This window comes from Schistocerca cancellata, unplaced genomic scaffold, assembly GCF_023864275.1.
Source record: "Schistocerca cancellata isolate TAMUIC-IGC-003103 unplaced genomic scaffold, iqSchCanc2.1 HiC_scaffold_1083, whole genome shotgun sequence".
Taxonomy (NCBI): Eukaryota; Metazoa; Arthropoda; class Insecta; order Orthoptera; family Acrididae; genus Schistocerca; species Schistocerca cancellata.
The window spans coordinates 214,120-226,496 of NW_026047082.1; the positions used below are offsets into that span (position 1 = coordinate 214,120).

The 12,377-nt window shown below is 51.4% G+C and overlaps 26 non-coding genes across 26 annotated transcripts; 21 read left to right on the top strand and 5 right to left on the bottom strand.

Annotated features, from left to right (window-relative positions):
* Positions 1 to 121: 121 nt before the first annotated feature.
* Trnag-gcc (transfer RNA glycine (anticodon GCC)) lies at positions 122 to 192 on the top strand. The gene has a single exon. It is a non-coding gene; the product is annotated as a tRNA-Gly (tRNA).
* Positions 193 to 470: 278 nt separating this feature from the next.
* Positions 471 to 543, top strand: Trnam-cau (transfer RNA methionine (anticodon CAU)). The gene has a single exon. It is a non-coding gene; the product is annotated as a tRNA-Met (tRNA).
* Positions 544 to 999: 456 nt separating this feature from the next.
* Positions 1,000 to 1,071, top strand: Trnae-cuc (transfer RNA glutamic acid (anticodon CUC)). The gene has a single exon. It is a non-coding gene; the product is annotated as a tRNA-Glu (tRNA).
* A 253-nt stretch (positions 1,072 to 1,324) lies between these two features.
* Positions 1,325 to 1,398, top strand: Trnai-aau (transfer RNA isoleucine (anticodon AAU)). Its single transcript has one exon. It is a non-coding gene; the product is annotated as a tRNA-Ile (tRNA).
* A 751-nt stretch (positions 1,399 to 2,149) lies between these two features.
* Trnag-ucc (transfer RNA glycine (anticodon UCC)) lies at positions 2,150 to 2,221 on the bottom strand. The gene has a single exon. It is a non-coding gene; the product is annotated as a tRNA-Gly (tRNA).
* A 320-nt stretch (positions 2,222 to 2,541) lies between these two features.
* Trnag-gcc (transfer RNA glycine (anticodon GCC)) lies at positions 2,542 to 2,612 on the top strand. The gene has a single exon. It is a non-coding gene; the product is annotated as a tRNA-Gly (tRNA).
* A 278-nt stretch (positions 2,613 to 2,890) lies between these two features.
* Positions 2,891 to 2,963, top strand: Trnam-cau (transfer RNA methionine (anticodon CAU)). Its single transcript has one exon. It is a non-coding gene; the product is annotated as a tRNA-Met (tRNA).
* A 456-nt stretch (positions 2,964 to 3,419) lies between these two features.
* On the top strand, positions 3,420 to 3,491 carry Trnae-cuc (transfer RNA glutamic acid (anticodon CUC)). The gene has a single exon. It is a non-coding gene; the product is annotated as a tRNA-Glu (tRNA).
* Positions 3,492 to 3,744: 253 nt separating this feature from the next.
* On the top strand, positions 3,745 to 3,818 carry Trnai-aau (transfer RNA isoleucine (anticodon AAU)). Its single transcript has one exon. It is a non-coding gene; the product is annotated as a tRNA-Ile (tRNA).
* A 749-nt stretch (positions 3,819 to 4,567) lies between these two features.
* Trnag-ucc (transfer RNA glycine (anticodon UCC)) lies at positions 4,568 to 4,639 on the bottom strand. The gene has a single exon. It is a non-coding gene; the product is annotated as a tRNA-Gly (tRNA).
* A 320-nt stretch (positions 4,640 to 4,959) lies between these two features.
* Trnag-gcc (transfer RNA glycine (anticodon GCC)) lies at positions 4,960 to 5,030 on the top strand. The gene has a single exon. It is a non-coding gene; the product is annotated as a tRNA-Gly (tRNA).
* A 278-nt stretch (positions 5,031 to 5,308) lies between these two features.
* Positions 5,309 to 5,381, top strand: Trnam-cau (transfer RNA methionine (anticodon CAU)). The gene has a single exon. It is a non-coding gene; the product is annotated as a tRNA-Met (tRNA).
* Positions 5,382 to 5,804: 423 nt separating this feature from the next.
* Positions 5,805 to 5,876, top strand: Trnae-cuc (transfer RNA glutamic acid (anticodon CUC)). Its single transcript has one exon. It is a non-coding gene; the product is annotated as a tRNA-Glu (tRNA).
* A 253-nt stretch (positions 5,877 to 6,129) lies between these two features.
* On the top strand, positions 6,130 to 6,203 carry Trnai-aau (transfer RNA isoleucine (anticodon AAU)). Its single transcript has one exon. It is a non-coding gene; the product is annotated as a tRNA-Ile (tRNA).
* Positions 6,204 to 6,953: 750 nt separating this feature from the next.
* On the bottom strand, positions 6,954 to 7,025 carry Trnag-ucc (transfer RNA glycine (anticodon UCC)). The gene has a single exon. It is a non-coding gene; the product is annotated as a tRNA-Gly (tRNA).
* Positions 7,026 to 7,345: 320 nt separating this feature from the next.
* Positions 7,346 to 7,416, top strand: Trnag-gcc (transfer RNA glycine (anticodon GCC)). The gene has a single exon. It is a non-coding gene; the product is annotated as a tRNA-Gly (tRNA).
* Positions 7,417 to 7,711: 295 nt separating this feature from the next.
* On the top strand, positions 7,712 to 7,784 carry Trnam-cau (transfer RNA methionine (anticodon CAU)). The gene has a single exon. It is a non-coding gene; the product is annotated as a tRNA-Met (tRNA).
* Positions 7,785 to 8,207: 423 nt separating this feature from the next.
* Positions 8,208 to 8,279, top strand: Trnae-cuc (transfer RNA glutamic acid (anticodon CUC)). Its single transcript has one exon. It is a non-coding gene; the product is annotated as a tRNA-Glu (tRNA).
* Positions 8,280 to 8,532: 253 nt separating this feature from the next.
* Trnai-aau (transfer RNA isoleucine (anticodon AAU)) lies at positions 8,533 to 8,606 on the top strand. The gene has a single exon. It is a non-coding gene; the product is annotated as a tRNA-Ile (tRNA).
* A 751-nt stretch (positions 8,607 to 9,357) lies between these two features.
* Trnag-ucc (transfer RNA glycine (anticodon UCC)) lies at positions 9,358 to 9,429 on the bottom strand. Its single transcript has one exon. It is a non-coding gene; the product is annotated as a tRNA-Gly (tRNA).
* Positions 9,430 to 9,749: 320 nt separating this feature from the next.
* Positions 9,750 to 9,820, top strand: Trnag-gcc (transfer RNA glycine (anticodon GCC)). Its single transcript has one exon. It is a non-coding gene; the product is annotated as a tRNA-Gly (tRNA).
* A 295-nt stretch (positions 9,821 to 10,115) lies between these two features.
* Positions 10,116 to 10,188, top strand: Trnam-cau (transfer RNA methionine (anticodon CAU)). Its single transcript has one exon. It is a non-coding gene; the product is annotated as a tRNA-Met (tRNA).
* A 423-nt stretch (positions 10,189 to 10,611) lies between these two features.
* On the top strand, positions 10,612 to 10,683 carry Trnae-cuc (transfer RNA glutamic acid (anticodon CUC)). The gene has a single exon. It is a non-coding gene; the product is annotated as a tRNA-Glu (tRNA).
* Positions 10,684 to 10,936: 253 nt separating this feature from the next.
* Trnai-aau (transfer RNA isoleucine (anticodon AAU)) lies at positions 10,937 to 11,010 on the top strand. Its single transcript has one exon. It is a non-coding gene; the product is annotated as a tRNA-Ile (tRNA).
* A 748-nt stretch (positions 11,011 to 11,758) lies between these two features.
* Positions 11,759 to 11,830, bottom strand: Trnag-ucc (transfer RNA glycine (anticodon UCC)). Its single transcript has one exon. It is a non-coding gene; the product is annotated as a tRNA-Gly (tRNA).
* A 320-nt stretch (positions 11,831 to 12,150) lies between these two features.
* Trnag-gcc (transfer RNA glycine (anticodon GCC)) lies at positions 12,151 to 12,221 on the top strand. The gene has a single exon. It is a non-coding gene; the product is annotated as a tRNA-Gly (tRNA).
* Positions 12,222 to 12,377: the final 156 nt, after the last annotated feature.

Consider the following 12,377-nt stretch of genomic DNA (forward strand, 5'->3'; position numbering starts at 1 on the left):
TTTTAAGCAGTGCAGTGCAGGATTCAGCGTCTGTAGCATTCTCTCGAGAGGATGCGACGGCGCTGGACGGCAGTCCCACTTTCCCCACAGACGTCTGCCGCGGAAAGCACCAGGAAGCTGAGCATCGGTGGTTCAGTGGTAGAATGCTCGCCTGCCACGCGGGCGGCCCGGGTTCGATTCCCGGCCGATGCATCATTTTGTTTTTTCTCCGATAGTGGTGCTGCGTGTCTTTCGCACTCGAACTGCGTGAGCCATGAGAATGAACCGTGGTATTTCCGTGTGGAAATAACCAAACATGCAGCGCGCACGACTGCTCGTTTGGACTCTTATGTGCTATTGTACATACTGGCGTCGGCCTAGCATCGCAAGTTGCCTGTCGCGCCGGGAATGGACGTGTAGCAACTGAAAAAAATGAGCCAGGAAGTGCAGACTGGTAGTTACAGAGATTCCAGAAGGCGTGGCGGTCACTTGCCTCGGTAGCGCAGTAGGCAGCGCGTAAGTCTCATAATCTTAAGGTCGTGAGTTCGATCCTCACCCGGGGCATTTAATTTACTTTCGTCCACAGCTAAATTGACGGCTCTGGGGTTTGCGAAGGAGCGAAACACTTCGTACTTTGTTATCCACAAGGCTTCAACGACTCAGCGTGATAATGTTTACTTCCCGTTATTACTACCTGCAGTTCTTACGAAAAATTTTCAAGGAACAATGTACTAGTAATAAAACTGAATTTCGTACGATATAACGTGTAAAGTCACACAATGTATGACCTGCTGTATGATGACAGGCAGCAGGTCTTTACTTGCGAAATAAGTAAATAAATATTACTACTTACAGCTTTGCTTTTCCTCCTACCCCTGTAACAACGAGGCATAAAGCAATGGATTGTGACTTTTGACATGCGCGCCTCGCCATGGGCGCGCGAAAAGGTGCTCGCAAACAGGGAAAGTGCGACACGGAAAGCGAGTAGACCGGGTGTAAACCCCGAGAAAAATGTGCACGTCCGGTGTTGTCTAGTGGCTAGGATACCTGGCTCTCACCCAGGAGGCCCGGGTTCGATTCCCGGTACCGGAACGGAATTTTTTCGGAAAAAATCACGACAAGTTTTGACCCTGCGAAAGGCTGTTTCACATCCTCCTCGCATTATAGCTACTGGTTCATTAACGTCAGCTGAAAACAGCCGAGAGAAACGGGCAAGCAATGAAATTACTACGAGCAGCGGAATAAAGAAGAGACGCTGGTCCACTGTTGGACTGCTACCATAGAAATGTTACATGGCAATACGCAGAGCAATTCCCGCGAAGCGATGGAAGGCTGTCTGCACCGAGGCCCGTTAGCTCAGTTGGTTAGAGCGTCGTGCTAATAACGCGAAGGTCGTGGGTTCGATCCCCCCACGGGCCACTACGATTTCACTCTTTCAAAAAGGCAGCGCCGATTTCGGCGGGGAAGTATGGTGACAAAGAAATCGTCACATTGTGTGGGAACTGATAGGGGACCAGAACGCGACTTGTCGGGACGCGCTAAAACACTTCACTGGTCACAGCACGGTGAACGCACAGTTTCTCGTCCGATCACCGCTACTGCGCGAAACTGGACGTTGTCAGTGCTTGGGCGGGTGACCGCCTGCGAACACACGGCACTGCCGATAGTTTCAATTCGTATTTCTCTTTCCTCTTCGGTTTCGGAGCTGCAGCGCTATTCGGTCAAGGGCACTGGCGCCACATTTTGCCTCTCGGTATGCCAAGTCGCGCCGTGCGGCCACAGTGAAATGAAGGAGCGTGTTGAAAAATTTTCAACAAAGAAAAAAAAGAAAAAGAAATCTACTAGTAATAAAACTGAATTTGTCTGACAGAACATGTAAAATCAGATAATACATGATAACAGGCAGCAGGCATTTACTTGAGGCATAAGTAATGTGGTGCCCGCCCGCCTCGCCATACCTCTCTCAGTCGTTTTGCGTGCTTGTCCTTTTTATATAGGCCGATTGGAGAGCGTCAGCTCTCGCGTCAGACGAGCAAAGTCGAGACAAGTCGAGACTCAAGGTGAATCGACGCACACGCTATAGGGTGGCCTGCAGCGAGTAAGATGGGGAAAGAAACATTAATTGAAGGACGCGTGGCAAAAGTACTCATACGCAAAAGTAAAAGCCGGCTGCGGTGGCCGGGAATCGAACCCGGATCAACTGCTTGGAAGGCAACTATGCTGACCATTACACCACCACCGCACGGTTTCCGTCTGCGCACGCCGCGCTGTGTCTGCTTCCCGCCTGTCGTCGGCGGCTCAAGGTGGTCGTAGCTGTAGGCGCATTACGGGGTAGGCGAGCGCATCCAGACAGCGTCTCTACGCACATTTCGCGTCCTTTGGCAAGAGTCGTCGCGTGCGTGCGCCGCTAGAGTACTTAGGCGATCGCGTTCGGGCGTCACTTTTAAGCAGTGCAGTGCAGGATTCAGCGTCTGTAGCATTCTCTCGAGAGGATGCGACGGCGCTGGACGGCAGTCCCACTTTCCCCACAGACGTCTGCCGCGGAAAGCACCAGGAAGCTGAGCATCGGTGGTTCAGTGGTAGAATGCTCGCCTGCCACGCGGGCGGCCCGGGTTCGATTCCCGGCCGATGCATCATTTTGTTTTTTCTCCGATAGTGGTGCTGCGTGTCTTTCGCACTCGAACTGCGTGAGCCATGAGAATGAACCGTGGTATTTCCGTGTGGAAATAACCAAACATGCAGCGCGCACGACTGCTCGTTTGGACTCTTATGTGCTATTGTACATACTGGCGTCGGCCTAGCATCGCAAGTTGCCTGTCGCGCCGGGAATGGACGTGTAGCAACTGAAAAAAATGAGCCAGGAAGTGCAGACTGGTAGTTACAGAGATTCCAGAAGGCGTGGCGGTCACTTGCCTCGGTAGCGCAGTAGGCAGCGCGTAAGTCTCATAATCTTAAGGTCGTGAGTTCGATCCTCACCCGGGGCATTTAATTTACTTTCGTCCACAGCTAAATTGACGGCTCTGGGGTTTGCGAAGGAGCGAAACACTTCGTACTTTGTTATCCACAAGGCTTCAACGACTCAGCGTGATAATGTTTACTTCCCGTTATTACTACCTGCAGTTCTTACGAAAAATTTTCAAGGAACAATGTACTAGTAATAAAACTGAATTTCGTACGATATAACGTGTAAAGTCACACAATGTATGACCTGCTGTATGATGACAGGCAGCAGGTCTTTACTTGCGAAATAAGTAAATAAATATTACTACTTACAGCTTTGCTTTTCCTCCTACCCCTGTAACAACGAGGCATAAAGCAATGGATTGTGACTTTTGACATGCGCGCCTCGCCATGGGCGCGCGAAAAGGTGCTCGCAAACAGGGAAAGTGCGACACGGAAAGCGAGTGGACCGGGTGTAAACCCCGAGAAAAATGTGCACGTCCGGTGTTGTCTAGTGGCTATGATACCTGGCTCTCACCCAGGAGGCCCGGGTTCGATTCCCGGTACCGGAACGGAATTTTTTCGGAAAAAATCACGACAAGTTTTGACCCTGCGAAAGGCTGTTTCACATCCTCCTCGCATTATAGCTACTGGTTCATTAACGTCAGCTGAAAACAGCCGAGAGAAACGGGCAAGCAATGAAATTACTACGAGCAGCGGAATAAAGAAGAGACGCTGGTCCACTGTTGGACTGCTACCATAGAAATGTTACATGGCAATACGCAGAGCAATTCCCGCGAAGCGATGGAAGGCTGTCTGCACCGAGGCCCGTTATCTCAGTTGGTTAGAGCGTCGTGCTAATAACGCGAAGGTCGTGGGTTCGATCCCCCCACGGGCCACTACGATTTCACTCTTTCAAAAAGGCAGCGCCGATTTCGGCGGGGAAGTATGGTGACAAAGAAATCGTCACATTGTGTGGGAACTGATAGGGGACCAGAACGCGACTTGTCGGGACGCGCTAAAACACTTCACTGGTCACAGCACGGTGAACGCACAGTTTCTCGTCCGATCACCGCTACTGCGCGAAACTGGACGTTGTCAGTGCTTGGGCGGGTGACCGCCTGCGAACACACGGCACTGCCGATAGTTTCAATTCGTATTTCTCTTTCCTCTTCGGTTTCGGAGCTGCAGCGCTATTCGGTCAAGGGCACTGGCGCCACATTTTGCCTCTCGGTATGCCAAGTCGCGCCGTGCGGCCACAGTGAAATGAAGGAGCGTGTTGAAAAATTTTCAACAAAGAAAAAAAAAAAAGAAATCTACTAGTAATAAAACTGAATTTGTCTGACAGAACATGTAAAATCAGATAATACATGATAACAGGCAGCAGGTATTTACTTGAGGCATAAGTAATGTGGTGCCCGCCCGCCTCGCCATACCTCTCTCAGTCGTTTTGCGTGCTTGTCCTTTTTATATAGGCCGATTGGAGAGCGTCAGCTCTCGCGTCAGACGAGCAAAGTCGAGACAAGTCGAGACTCAAGGTGAATCGACGCACACGCTATAGGGTGGCCTGCAGCGAGTAAGATGGGGAAAGAAACATTAATTGAAGGACGCGTGGCAAAAGTACTCATACGCAAAAGTAAAAGCCGGCTGCGGTGGCCGGGAATCGAACCCGGATCAACTGCTTGGAAGGCAACTATGCTGACCATTACACCACCACCGCACGGTTTCCGTCCGCGCACGCCGCGCTGTGTCTGCTTCCCGCCTGTCGTCGGCGGCTCAAGGTGGTCGTAGCTGTAGGCGCATTACGGGGTAGGCGAGCGCATCCAGACAGCGTCTCTACGCACATTTCGCGTCCTTTGGCAAGAGTCGTCGCGTGCGTGCGCCGCAAGAGTACTTAGGCGATCGCGTTCGGGCGTCATTTTTAAGCAGTGCAGTGCAGGATTCAGCGTCTGTAGCATTCTCTCGAGAGGATGCGACGGCGCTGGACGGCAGTCCCACTTTCCCCACAGACGTCTGCCGCGGAAAGCACCAGGAAGCTGAGCATCGGTGGTTCAGTGGTAGAATGCTCGCCTGCCACGCGGGCGGCCCGGGTTCGATTCCCGGCCGATGCATCATTTTGTTTTTTCTCCGATAGTGGTGCTGCGTGTCTTTCGCACTCGAACTGCGTGAGCCATGAGAATGAACCGTGGTATTTCCGTGTGGAAATAACCAAACATGCAGCGCGCACGACTGCTCGTTTGGACTCTTATGTGCTATTGTACATACTGGCGTCGGCCTAGCATCGCAAGTTGCCTGTCGCGCCGGGAATGGACGTGTAGCAACTGAAAAAAATGAGCCAGGAAGTGCAGACTGGTAGTTACAGAGATTCCAGAAGGCGTGGCGGTCACTTGCCTCGGTAGCGCAGTAGGCAGCGCGTAAGTCTCATAATCTTAAGGTCGTGAGTTCGATCTTCACCCGGGGCATTTAATTTACTTTCGTCCACAGCTAAATTGACGGCTCTGGGGTTTGCGAAGGAGCGAAACACTTCGTACTTTGTTATCCACAAGGCTTCAACGACTCAGCGTGATAATGTTTACTTCCCGTTATTACTACCTGCAGTTCTTACGAAAAATTTTCAAGGAACAATGTACTAGTAATAAAACTGAATTTCGTACGATATAACGTGTAAAGTCACACAATGTATGACCTGCTGTATGATGACAGGCAGCAGGTCTTTACTTGCGAAATAAGTAAATAAATATTACTACTTACAGCTTTGCTTTTCCTCCTACCCCTGTAACAACGAGGCATAAAGCAATGGATTGTGACTTTTGACATGGGCGCGCGAAAAGGTGCTCGCAAACAGGGAAAGTGCGACACGGAAAGCGAGGAGAAAAATGTGCACGTCCGGTGTGGTCTAGTGGCTAGGATACCTGGCTCTCACCCAGGAGGCCCGGGTTCGATTCCCGGTACCGGAACGGAATTTTTTCGGAAAAAATCACGACAAGTTTTGACCCTGCGAAAGGCTGTTTCACGTCCTCCTCGCATTATAGCTACTGGTTCATTAACGTCAGCTGAAAACAGCCGAGAGAAACGGGCAAGCAATGAAATTACTACGAGCAGCGGAATAAAGAAGAGACGCTGGTCCACTGTTGGACTGCTACCATAGAAATGTTACATGGCAATACGCAGAGCAATTCCCGCGAAGCGATGGAAGGCTGTCTGCACCGAGGCCCGTTAGCTCAGTTGGTTAGAGCGTCGTGCTAATAACGCGAAGGTCGTGGGTTCGATCCCCCCACGGGCCACTACGATTTCACTCTTTCAAAAAGGCAGCGCCGATTTCGGCGGGGAAGTATGGTGACAAAGAAATCGTCACATTGTGTGGGAACTGATAGGGGACCAGAACGCGACTTGTCGGGACGCGCTAAAACACTTCACTGGTCACAGCACGGTGAACGCACAGTTTCTCGTCCGATCACCGCTACTGCGCGAAACTGGACGTTGTCAGTGCTTGGGCGGGTGACCGCCTGCGAACACACGGCACTGCCGATAGTTTCAATTCGTATTTCTCTTTCCTCTTCGGTTTCGGAGCTGCAGCGCTATTCGGTCAAGGGCACTGGCGCCACATTTTGCCTCTCGGTATGCCAAGTCGCGCCGTGCGGCCACAGTGAAATGAAGGAGCGTGTTGAAAAATTTTCAACAAAGAAAAAAAAAAAAAGAAATCTACTAGTAATAAAACTGAATTTGTCTGACAGAACATGTAAAATCAGATAATACATGATAACAGGCAGCAGGCATTTACTTGAGGCATAAGTAATGTGGTGCCCGCCCGCCTCGCCATACCTCTCTCAGTCGTTTTGCGTGCTTGTCCTTTTTATATAGGCCGATTGGAGAGCGTCAGCTCTCGCGTCAGACGAGCAAAGTCGAGACAAGTCGAGACTCAAGGTGAATCGACGCACACGCTATAGGGTGGCCTGCAGCGAGTAAGATGGGGAAAGAAACATTAATTGAAGGACGCGTGGCAAAAGTACTCATACGCAAAAGTAAAAGCCGGCTGCGGTGGCCGGGAATCGAACCCGGATCAACTGCTTGGAAGGCAACTATGCTGACCATTACACCACCACCGCACGGTTTCCGTCCGCGCACGCCGCGCTGTGTCTGCTTCCCGCCTGTCGTCGGCGGCTCAAGGTGGTCGTAGCTGTAGGCGCATTACGGGGTAGGCGAGCGCATCCAGACAGCGTCTCTACGCACATTTCGCGTCCTTTGGCAAGAGTCGTCGCGTGCGTGCGCCGCTAGAGTACTTAGGCGATCGCGTTCGGGCGTCATTTTTAAGCAGTGCAGTGCAGGATTCAGCGTCTGTAGCATTCTCTCGAGAGGATGCGACGGCGCTGGACGGCAGTCCCACTTTCCCCACAGACGTCTGCCGCGGAAAGCACCAGGAAGCTGAGCATCGGTGGTTCAGTGGTAGAATGCTCGCCTGCCACGCGGGCGGCCCGGGTTCGATTCCCGGCCGATGCATCATTTTGTTTTTTCTCCGATAGTGGTGCTGCGTGTCTTTCGCACTCGAACTGCGTGAGCCATGAGAATGAACCGTGGTATTTCCGTGTGGAAATAACCAAACATGCAGCGCGCACGACTGCTCGTTTGGACTCTTATGTGCTATTGTACATACTGGCGTCGGCCTAGCATCGCAAGTTGCCTGTCGCGCCGGGAATGGACGTGTAGCAACTGAAAAAAATGAGCCAGGAAGTGCAGACTCTCTACCCCTGGTATTTGGTAGTTACAGAGATTCCAGAAGGCGTGGCGGTCACTTGCCTCGGTAGCGCAGTAGGCAGCGCGTAAGTCTCATAATCTTAAGGTCGTGAGTTCGATCCTCACCCGGGGCATTTAATTTACTTTCGTCCACAGCTAAATTGACGGCTCTGGGGTTTGCGAAGGAGCGAAACACTTCGTACTTTGTTATCCACAAGGCTTCAACGACTCAGCGTGATAATGTTTACTTCCCGTTATTACTACCTGCAGTTCTTACGAAAAATTTTCAAGGAACAATGTACTAGTAATAAAACTGAATTTCGTACGATATAACGTGTAAAGTCACACAATGTATGACCTGCTGTATGATGACAGGCAGCAGGTCTTTACTTGCGAAATAAGTAAATAAATATTACTACTTACAGCTTTGCTTTTCCTCCTACCCCTGTAACAACGAGGCATAAAGCAATGGATTGTGACTTTTGACATGGGCGCGCGAAAAGGTGCTCGCAAACAGGGAAAGTGCGACACGGAAAGCGAGGAGAAAAATGTGCACGTCCGGTGTGGTCTAGTGGCTAGGATACCTGGCTCTCACCCAGGAGGCCCGGGTTCGATTCCCGGTACCGGAACGGAATTTTTTCGGAAAAAATCACGACAAGTTTTGACCCTGCGAAAGGCTGTTTCACGTCCTCCTCGCATTATAGCTACTGGTTCATTAACGTCAGCTGAAAACAGCCGAGAGAAACGGGCAAGCAATGAAATTACTACGAGCAGCGGAATAAAGAAGAGACGCTGGTCCACTGTTGGACTGCTACCATAGAAATGTTACATGGCAATACGCAGAGCAATTCCCGCGAAGCGATGGAAGGCTGTCTGCACCGAGGCCCGTTAGCTCAGTTGGTTAGAGCGTCGTGCTAATAACGCGAAGGTCGTGGGTTCGATCCCCCCACGGGCCACTACGATTTCACTCTTTCAAAAAGGCAGCGCCGATTTCGGCGGGGAAGTATGGTGACAAAGAAATCGTCACATTGTGTGGGAACTGATAGGGGACCAGAACGCGACTTGTCGGGACGCGCTAAAACACTTCACTGGTCACAGCACGGTGAACGCACAGTTTCTCGTCCGATCACCGCTACTGCGCGAAACTGGACGTTGTCAGTGCTTGGGCGGGTGACCGCCTGCGAACACACGGCACTGCCGATAGTTTCAATTCGTATTTCTCTTTCCTCTTCGGTTTCGGAGCTGCAGCGCTATTCGGTCAAGGGCACTGGCGCCACATTTTGCCTCTCGGTATGCCAAGTCGCGCCGTGCGGCCACAGTGAAATGAAGGAGCGTGTTGAAAAATTTTCAACAAAGAAAAAAAAGAAAAAGAAATCTACTAGTAATAAAACTGAATTTGTCTGACAGAACATGTAAAATCAGATAATACATGATAACAGGCAGCAGGCATTTACTTGAGGCATAAGTAATGTGGTGCCCGCCCGCCTCGCCATACCTCTCTCAGTCGTTTTGCGTGCTTGTCCTTTTTATATAGGCCGATTGGAGAGCGTCAGCTCTCGCGTCAGACGAGCAAAGTCGAGACAAGTCGAGACTCAAGGTGAATCGACGCACACGCTATAGGGTGGCCTGCAGCGAGTAAGATGGGGAAAGAAACATTAATTGAAGGACGCGTGGCAAAAGTACTCATACGCAAAAGTAAAAGCCGGCTGCGGTGGCCGGGAATCGAACCCGGATCAACTGCTTGGAAGGCAACTATGCTGACCATTACACCACCACCGCACGGTTTCCGTCCGCGCACGCCGCGCTGTGTCTGCTTCCCGCCTGTCGTCGGCGGCTCAAGGTGGTCGTAGCTGTAGGCGCATTACGGGGTAGGCGAGCGCATCCAGACAGCGTCTCTACGCACATTTCGCGTCCTTTGGCAAGAGTCGTCGCGTGCGTGCGCCGCTAGAGTACTTAGGCGATCGCGTTCGGGCGTCATTTTTAAGCAGTGCAGTGCAGGATTCAGCGTCTGTAGCATTCTCTCGAGAGGATGCGACGGCGCTGGACGGCAGTCCCACTTTCCCCACAGACGTCTGCCGCGGAAAGCACCAGGAAGCTGAGCATCGGTGGTTCAGTGGTAGAATGCTCGCCTGCCACGCGGGCGGCCCGGGTTCGATTCCCGGCCGATGCATCATTTTGTTTTTTCTCCGATAGTGGTGCTGCGTGTCTTTCGCACTCGAACTGCGTGAGCCATGAGAATGAACCGTGGTATTTCCGTGTGGAAATAACCAAACATGCAGCGCGCACGACTGCTCGTTTGGACTCTTATGTGCTATTGTACATACTGGCGTCGGCCTAGCATCGCAAGTTGCCTGTCGCGCCGGGAATGGACGTGTAGCAACTGAAAAAAATGAGCCAGGAAGTGCAGACTCTCTACCCCTGGTATTTGGTAGTTACAGAGATTCCAGAAGGCGTGGCGGTCACTTGCCTCGGTAGCGCAGTAGGCAGCGCGTAAGTCTCATAATCTTAAGGTCGTGAGTTCGATCCTCACCCGGGGCATTTAATTTACTTTCGTCCACAGCTAAATTGACGGCTCTGGGGTTTGCGAAGGAGCGAAACACTTCGTACTTTGTTATCCACAAGGCTTCAACGACTCAGCGTGATAATGTTTACTTCCCGTTATTACTACCTGCAGTTCTTACGAAAAATTTTCAAGGAACAATGTACTAGTAATAAAACTGAATTTCGTACGATATAACGTGTAAAGTCACACAATGTATGACCTGCTGTATGATGACAGGCAGCAGGTCTTTACTTGCGAAATAAGTAAATAAATATTACTACTTACAGCTTTGCTTTTCCTCCTACCCCTGTAACAACGAGGCATAAAGCAATGGATTGTGACTTTTGACATGGGCGCGCGAAAAGGTGCTCGCAAACAGGGAAAGTGCGACACGGAAAGCGAGGAGAAAAATGTGCACGTACGGTGTGGTCTAGTGGCTAGGATACCTGGCTCTCACCCAGGAGGCCCGGGTTCGATTCCCGGTACCGGAACGGAATTTTTTCGGAAAAAATCACGACAAGTTTTGACCCTGCGAAAGGCTGTTTCACGTCCTCCTCGCATTATAGCTACTGGTTCATTAACGTCAGCTGAAAACAGCCGAGAGAAACGGGCAAGCAATGAAATTACTACGAGCAGCGGAATAAAGAAGAGACGCTGGTCCACTGTTGGACTGCTACCATAGAAATGTTACATGGCAATACGCAGAGCAATTCCCGCGAAGCGATGGAAGGCTGTCTGCACCGAGGCCCGTTAGCTCAGTTGGTTAGAGCGTCGTGCTAATAACGCGAAGGTCGTGGGTTCGATCCCCCCACGGGCCACTACGATTTCACTCTTTCAAAAAGGCAGCGCCGATTTCGGCGGGGAAGTATGGTGACAAAGAAATCGTCACATTGTGTGGGAACTGATAGGGGACCAGAACGCGACTTGTCGGGACGCGCTAAAACACTTCACTGGTCACAGCACGGTGAACGCACAGTTTCTCGTCCGATCACCGCTACTGCGCGAAACTGGACGTTGTCAGTGCTCGGGCGGGTGACCGCCTGCGAACACACGGCACTGCCGATAGTTTCAATTCGTATTTCTCTTTCCTCTTCGGTTTCGGAGCTGCAGCGCTATTCGGTCAAGGGCACTGGCGCCACATTTTGCCTCTCGGTATGCCAAGTCGCGCCGTGCGGCCACAGTGAAATGAAGGAGCGTGTTGAAAAATTTTCAACAAAGAAAAAAAAAAAGAAATCTACTAGTAATAAAACTGAATTTGTCTGACAGAACATGTAAAATCAGACAATACATGATAACAGGCAGCAGGTATTTACTTGAGGCATAAGTAATGTGGTGCCCGCCCGCCTCGCCATACCTCTCTCAGTCGTTTTGCGTGCTTGTCCTTTTTATATAGGCCGATTGGAGAGCGTCAGCTCTCGCGTCAGACGAGCAAAGTCGAGACAAGTCGAGACTCAAGGTGAATCGACGCACACGCTATAGGGTGGCCTGCAGCGAGTAAGATGGGGAAAGAAACATTAATTGAAGGACGCGTGGCAAAAGTACTCATACGCAAAAGTAAAAGCCGGCTGCGGTGGCCGGGAATCGAACCCGGATCAACTGCTTGGAAGGCAACTATGCTGACCATTACACCACCACCGCACGGTTTCCGTCCGCGCACGCCGCGCTGTGTCTGCTTCCCGCCTGTCGTCGGCGGCTCAAGGTGGTCGTAGCTGTAGGCGCATTACGGGGTAGGCGAGCGCATCCAGACAGCGTCTCTACGCACATTTCGCGTCCTTTGGCAAGAGTCGTCGCGTGCGTGCGCCGCTAGAGTACTTAGGCGATCGCGTTCGGGCGTCATTTTTAAGCAGTGCAGTGCAGGATTCAGCGTCTGTAGCATTCTCTCGAGAGGATGCGACGGCGCTGGACGGCAGTCCCACTTTCCCCACAGACGTCTGCCGCGGAAAGCACCAGGAAGCTGAGCATCGGTGGTTCAGTGGTAGAATGCTCGCCTGCCACGCGGGCGGCCCGGGTTCGATTCCCGGCCGATGCATCATTTTGTTTTTTCTCCGATAGTGGTGCTGCGTGTCTTTCGCACTCGAACTGCGTGAGCCATGAGAATGAACCGTGGTATTTCCGTGTGGAAATAACCAAACATGCAGCGCGCACGACTGCTCGTTTGGACTCTTATGTGCTATTGTACATACTG